At 43.6% G+C, this 7,719-nt stretch overlaps 1 protein-coding gene across 4 annotated transcripts in view; it reads left to right on the top strand.

Moving 5' to 3' along the window:
• LOC111979342 (disks large-associated protein 1-like) overlaps positions 1–7,719 on the top strand; it is a 141,320-nt gene that overhangs the window by 41,002 nt on the left and 92,599 nt on the right. The gene's annotated exons all lie outside the window — the stretch shown is intronic.

Here is a 7,719-nt window from a genome sequence, read left to right as displayed (position 1 = left end):
GACCTCCAGCAGGCCACAAATTGCATGTGTCTGCTCAAACGGTCAGAAACAGACTCCAGGGGGTGGTATGAGGGCCCGACGTCCACAGGTGGGGGTTGTGCTTACAGCCCAACACCGTGCAGGACGTTGGCATTTGCCAGAGAACACCAAGATTGGCAAATTCGCCACTGGCGCCCTTGCTCTTCACAGGTGAAAGCAGGTTCACACGCACATGTGACAGACGTGTCAGAGTCTGGAGACGCCGTGGAGAACGTTCTGCTGCCTGCAACATCCTCCGGCATGACCGGTTTGGCGGTGGGTCAGTCATAGTGTGGGGTGGCATTTCTTGTGGGTCCGCACAGCCCTCCATGTGCTCGCCAGAGGTAGCCTGACTGCCATTAGGTACCGAGATGAGATCCTCAGACCCCTTGTGAGACCATATGCTGGTGCGGTTGGCCCTGGGTTCCTCCTAATGCAAGACAATGCTAGACCTCATGTGGCTGGAGTGTGTCAGCAGTTCCTGCAAGAGGAAGGCATTGATGCTATGGACTGGCACGCCCGTTCCCCAGACCTGAATCTAATTGAGCACATCTGGGACATCATGTCTCGCTCCATCCACCAACGCCACGTTGCACCACAGACTGTCCTGGGCATGCTCCTCATCAGGAGCATGCCCAGGCGTTGTAGGGAGGTCATACAGGCACGTGGAGGCCACACACACTACTGAACCTCATTTTGACTTGTTTTAAGGACATTACATCAAAGTTGTATCAGCCTGTAGTGTGGTTTTCCACTTTAATTTTAATTTTTGAGTGTGACTCCAAATCAAGACCTCCATGGGTTGATACATTTGATTTCCATTGATCATTTTTGTGTGATTTTTGTTGTCAGCACATTCAACTATGTAAAGAAAAAAGTATTTAATAAGAATATTTCATTCATTCAGATCTAGGATGTGTTATTTTAGTGTTCCCTTTATTTTTTTGAGCAGTGTATTATTATGTGAAGGTATGCTAAATATGTTACACACCACAGCTCCAATCCTGATGATAATTTCAAGTAATTTCARTATTTAGCAAATACTTAATTTGAGTTGAAATGACCCCAAACTGCGTTCATTTMAAAAAACTTTTAGTCATAATTTATTCACTCCCAAATGTCTGAATCATAGGTTATTAATGTGCCTTAGTAAAACTACTTTCCTCATTGCACTGCATGCCGTTTGTGTTCATCTTTACTTTGTAATTGAATGCGCCAAAGGCATGGCCTGAATCTCTCCCCTGGTCCCTACACTCCACACTACAGATGTCAGATCTTAATTTGAGCCAGTTTGCTACAGAAGTAAAATAATCGTGCAGCAACAGGAAATGTTAATTAATATGTGGAGTATAATTAATGGACATTTTTGTAAGGGTTGATGCATTTTTCGTAAGGCAAAATCATGTCAAAAAGGTTMATGTGGAAATTACATACCTCAGAAGCCTTTTTAAACCTCATACCCTACACGTGTTAAGTTGTCCTGCAACAGGGTGATCAAATGAAGGTCCTACATCTGTAGTTGATCTGACAGGCAGGAACCGACWGACCACTGGAGCGTGCTTCACTTTTCATTTCTAGCTGGACCCTTGCCAGTCCAGTCCCTTGACTTCACAATGTTCCTTGGCACCCTACCAAGTCGCCTTTCTCAATCAGGTGTCTTGTTATTTTTAAGAACATAGCTATTCTTAGAGGAGGAATCCTTACCCGGTTTGAGTTTTTTGTTCTAGATTTGTGTCACCTCACGAGATGTTGACTCTTCCGACTGCTTGGTGTCTCTGTGAGAAGGTTAATTACATTTCAATAGCTGGCTGTTTTGGAGCATGTGAAGAAGATTACTCTAATGGGCCATAACTATACAGCTATTTTTAAATCCTTTAGTTAAATGATATATACTTCCTTTTGTGAAATATTCTTGCATCATTTTACACACAGTATTTTTCTCTACCCAAACATGTTTTGACCAAGCATGAATTTTCTTCAAAAGAGAAGACATGCAAGTGTGGCTGAGGTGGTTAGGTGTACAGAATGAGTAACTCTACCTGAGACCTGAAGACCCATGCTAGCTCAGAGCTCATGCCTAAGCTCTACTGTAGCTCAGTGGGCTATCGTGATCTGGAGTTACACCGACAACATAGGTTTGTATCTGTAAACCCCAGGTCCCCAACTATACAAATCGAGAGCGCTGTAGGAAAGAGGTGGAGAGATTATAATCTTGTCATTATCCCAGCCTCAGCAGTTGTGACTGTAACATGTTAATCAGGATTTGGGGAACTGTGTGCTCTGACACAGACTCAACAGGACATGCTGAGGTGCCCAAGTGACTAACTACTGTACCCTGGGTATGGCTGGTTAAAGACCTCTGTGATGACACAACAGTAACCTATGTGAGTGTACACTGTGAGTCACTGTGAGTGAATTGGAATATAGTCAAGTTGATTGCTAACAGATGGTGGCAGATTGACTGGTCAAAACGGTTAACTTTATATAATTTCCCCATCATTCACTGTAGCAGTCTATTTCACAATTTCCGAGTATAATTATTTTTRTGTGAAAACATCACAAAATTCTGTGGAGAGGAATATGAAAGGTTTTTCTTGTTTCAGGAACAGCCACTAGTTCTGACATGTTGATGTTTCAGCATATGCATTATTCAAATCAAATGAAATGTAATTAGTCACATGTGCTGAATACAACAGGTGTAGCCCTTACAGTGARAGGCTTACTTACAAGCCCCTAACCAACAATGCAGTTTAAAAAATACGAATAAGAATAAGAAATAAAAGGAACAAGTAATTAAAGAGCAGCAGTAAAATAACAATAGCGAGACTATATACAGGGGGTACCGGTACACAGTCAATGTGTGGAGGCACCGGTTAGTCGAGGTAATTGAGGTAATATGTACATGTCGGTAGAGTTATTAACGTGACTATGCATAGATAATAAGAGAGTAGCAGCGGTGTAAAAAAGGGGGTGGGCGGGGCAATGCAAATAGATGTTCAGGAGTCTCATGGCTTGGGGGTAGAAGCTGTTTAGAAGCCTCTTGGACCTAGACTTAGCGCTCCGGTACCGCTTGCCGTGCGGTAGCAGAGAGAACAGTCTATGACTAGGGTGGCTGGAGTCTTTGACAATTTTTAGGGCATTCCTCTGACACCGCCTGGTATAGAGGTCCTGGATGGCAGGAAGCTTGGCCCCGGTGATGTACTGGGCCATACGCACTACCCTCTGTAGTGCCTTGCTTTCAGAGGATGAGCAGTTGCAATAGAAGGCAGTGATGCAACCAGTCAGGATGTTCTCGGTGGTGCAGCTGTAGCACTTTTTGAGGACCTGAGGACCCATGCCAAATCTTTTCAGTCCCCTGAGGGGGAATAGGTTTTGTTATAACCTCTTCACGACTGTCTTGGTGTACTTGGACCATGTTAATTTGTTGGTGATGTGGACAGCAAGGAATTGAAGCTCTCAACCTGCTCCACTATAGCCACGTCGATGAGAATAGGGGCATGCTCGGTCCTGCTTTTCCTGTTTTCCACATTCATCTCCTTTGTCTTGATCACGTTGACGGAGAGGTTGTTGTCCTGGCACCACATGGCCAGGTCTCTGATCTACTCCCTATAGGCTGTCTCATCGTTGTCGGTGATCAGGCCTAACACTGTTGTGTCATCGGCAAACTTAGTGATGATGTTGGAGTCGTGCCTGGCCGTGTAGTCATGAGTGAACGGGGAGTACAGGAGGGGACTAAGCACGCACCCCTGAGGGGCCCCATGTTGAGGATCAGCGTGGCGGATGTGTTGTTACCTACCCTTACCACCTGGGGGCGGCCCGTCAGGAAGTCCAGGATCTAGTTGTGGAGGGAGGAGTTGAGTCCCAGGGTCCTTAGCTTATTGATAMGYTTTGAGGGCACTGTTCTGTTGAACGCTGAGCTGTAGTCAATGAATAGCATTCTCAYATAGGTGTTCCTTTYATCCAGGTGGGAAAGGGCAGTGTGGAGTGCAATAGAGATTGCATCATCTGTGGATCTGTTAGGGCGGTATGCAAATTGGAGTGGGTCTAGGGTTTCTGGGTTAATGGTGTTGATGTGAGCCATGACCAGCCTTTCTAAGCACTTCATGGCTACAGCCGTGAGTGCTACGGGTCTGTAGTCATTTAGGCAGATTCCCTTAGTGTTCTTGGGCACAGGGACTATGGTGGTCTGCTTAAAACATGTTGGTATTAAAGACTCACACAGGGAGAGGTTGAAAATGTCAGTTAAGACACTTGCCAGTTGGTCAGCGCATGCTCGCAGTACACGTCCTGGTAATCCGTCTGGCCCTGCGGCCTTGTGAATGTTGACCTGTTTTAAGGTCTTACTCACGTTGGCACGGAGATCGTGATCACACAGTTGCCCGGAAAAGCTGGTGCTCTCATGCATGTTTCAGTGTTATTTGCCTCGAAGCGAGCATTAAAGTAGTTTAGCTCGTCTGGKAGGCTCATGTCACTGAGCAGCTCTCGGCTGTGCTTCCATTTTGTAGTCTGTAATGGCTTGCAAGCCCTGCCACATCCGTCGAGCGTCTGAGCCAGTGTAGTACGATTCGATCTTAGTCCTGTATTGAAGCTTTGTCTGTTTGATGGTTCATCGGAGGGCATAGCGAAATTTCTTATAAGCTTCCGGGTTAGAGTCCCACACCTTGAAAGCGGCAGCTCTAGCCTTTAGCTCAGTGCGGATGTTGCCTGTAATCCATGGCTTCTGGTTGGGGTATGTACGTACAGTCACTGTGGGGACGACGTCATCAATGCACTTATTGATGAAGCCAATGTCTGATGTGGTGTACTCCTCAATGCCATCGGAAGAATCCCGGAACATATTCCAGTCTGTGCTAGCAAAMSAGTCCTSTGGCTTTGCATCTGCTTCATCTGACCACTTTTTTAATTGACCGAGTTGCAAGTGCTTCCTGCTTTAATTTTAGCTTGTAAGCAGAAGTCAGGAGGATAGAATTATGGTCAGATTTGCCAGATGGAGGGCAAGGTAGAGCTTTGTGCACTTCTCTTTGTGTGGAGTAAAGGTGGTCTAGAATTTTTTTCCCTCTGCACATTTAACACGCTGATAGAAATTTGGTAAAAACGGATTTAAGTTTCCCTGCATTAAAGTCCCCGGCCACTAGGAGCGCCGCCTYTTGATGAGCGTTTTCCTGTTCGCTTATGGCAGAATACAGCTCATTGAGTGCAGTCTTAGTGACAGCATCGGTCTGTGGTGGTATGTAGACAGCTACGTAWTTACAGATTAGGTAGATGGTGTGGTCTACAGTTTATCATGAGATACTGTACCTGAGGTGTGCAAAACCTCGAGACTTCCTTAGATATCGTGCACCAGCTATTGTTTACAAATATACATAGTTCGACTCCCCCTTGTCTTACCAGACGCCACTGTTCTATCCTGCCAGTACAGCGTATAACCAGCCAGCTGTATGTTGATAATGTCGTCGTTCAGCCACAACTCCATGAAGCATAAGATATTACAGTTTTTAATRTCCCGTTGGTAGTTTAATCTTCCTCGTAGGTTGTCGATTTTATTTTCCAATGTTTGCATGTTAGCTTGTAGAACGGATGGCAGTGGRGGTTTATTCGATCGTTTACGAATTCTCAGAAGAGGGCCCGACCTCCGTCTTCTCTTCACGTAAATGACAGGGATTTGGGCCTGTTCCCGGGAAAGCAGTATGTCCTTCATGAAAAAAAGCTTCTTCCAGTTCGTGGTGAGTAATCGCTGTTCTGATGTCCAGAAGTTATTTTCGGTCATACGAGACTGTAGCAGCAACATTATGTACAGAATACATTTTTTTTTTAAGCAAACAACGTATGTAAAACGTCAGCCATCTTCTCCCGCACCATGATACAATATTGATTCAAATGTACTGTAATGTAGACTTGGAAATTGTCACAATATATATCTTAGGCAAAAATGCATTTCTCACATTATTTTTTAAACAAATTGTTTCTATAAAACAAAATAAACTGCAGTTGAATAGATTCATCCAATTATTTGATGTTTACTATGAGTGTACTATGATAGCTGTTTGAGATTATAAAAAGATTACAGTACATTATTATAGTACACTTTAAAATGATCAGAATGCTATTCTTGACTATTCTCTCTCTATATATTATATAGACTATGTACACATTTACCCCGTACCCCTGTAAATCGACTCTAACGGTACCCTGTGTATATAGCCAAGTTATCGTTACTCTGTGTATTTATTACTTTTATTATTACATGTTATTACTTCTGTATTTTCTTTCTCTCTGCATTGTTGGCATTTCACTGTTAGTCTACACCTGTTGTTTACGAAGCATGTAACGAATAACATTTGATATGTCTGTATTAAATTACCATTTTATTCATCTACTTTGACATACTTTAATCTGCAAACTGTGAGAGCTGTTTCATAATGGATTAACGGGTTCATTTTTCTAATTACTTGAATCCTCATCTCAACAAGTCCTCTGGGAGAGTGAATAGAGATTAAAATATTTTTTCCAAATGAAATACAAATACAGTAATTGACTTGGTTCTGCAGTTCTTGATATTATAATTTATTTGATAATGTTATGAATATCAAAAGCTCTAGATTTTTGCCCAGGCCAAATGTTTTATCAATCCCTGTCTGAAGCTATAAAAGTGCAGTACAAAAGAGAGCTTACTGTAATGTCAGTTAATGACAAAGATGGAAATGTTATTTTATAGAAACCAGTAAATGGTGGGGAGCTACAGTGGGGAGAACAAGTATTTGATACACTGACAATTTTGCAGGTTTTCCTACTTACAAAGCATGTAGAGGTCTGTAATTTTTATCATAGGTACACTTCAACTGTGAGAGACGGAATCTAAAACAAAAATCCAGAAAATCACATTGTATGATTTTTAAGTAATTAATTTGCATTTTATTGCATGACATAAGTATTTGATACATCAGAAAAGCAGAACTGAATATTTGGTACAGAAACCTTACCTTAGTTTGCAATTACAGAGATCATACGTTTCCTGTAGTTCTTGACCAGGTTTGCACACACTGCAGCAGGGATTTTGGCCCACTCCTCCATACAGACCTTCTCCAGATCCTTCAGGTTTCGGGGCTGTCGCTGGGCAATACGGACTTTCGGCTCCCTCCAAAGATTTTCTATTGGGTTCAGGTCTGGAGACTGGCTAGGCCACTCCAGGACCTTGAGATGCTTCTTACGGAGCCACTCCTTAGTTGCCCTGGCTGTGTGTTTCGGGTCGTTGTCATGCTGGAAGACCCAGCCACGACCCATCTTCAATGCTCTTACTGAGGGAAGGAGGTTGTTGGTCAAGATCTTCGCGATACATGGCCCCATCCATCCTCCCCTCAATACGGTTGCAGTCGGCCTGTCCCCTTTGCAGAAAAGCATCCCCAAAAATTATGTTTCCACCTCCATGCTTCACGTGGGGATGGTGTTCTTGGGGTTGTACTCATACTTCTTCTTCCTCCAAACACGGCGAGTGGAGTTAGACCAAAAAGCTCTATTTTGTCTCATCAGACCACATGACCTTCTCCATTCCTCCTCTGGATCATCCAGATGGTCATTGGCAAACTTCAGACAGGCCTGGACATGCACTGGCTTAAGCAGGGGGACCTTGCGTGCGCTGCAGGATTTTAATCCATGACGGCGTAGTGTGTTACTAATGGTTTTCTTTGAGACTGTGGTCCCAGC

Source organism: Salvelinus sp. IW2-2015, linkage group LG19, assembly GCF_002910315.2.
Source record: "Salvelinus sp. IW2-2015 linkage group LG19, ASM291031v2, whole genome shotgun sequence".
In the NCBI taxonomy this organism is placed as follows: Eukaryota; Metazoa; Chordata; class Actinopteri; order Salmoniformes; family Salmonidae; genus Salvelinus; species Salvelinus sp. IW2-2015.
The sequence above is the reverse complement of the archived record's forward strand: the minus strand, read 5'-3'. Positions and strand labels throughout refer to the sequence as shown.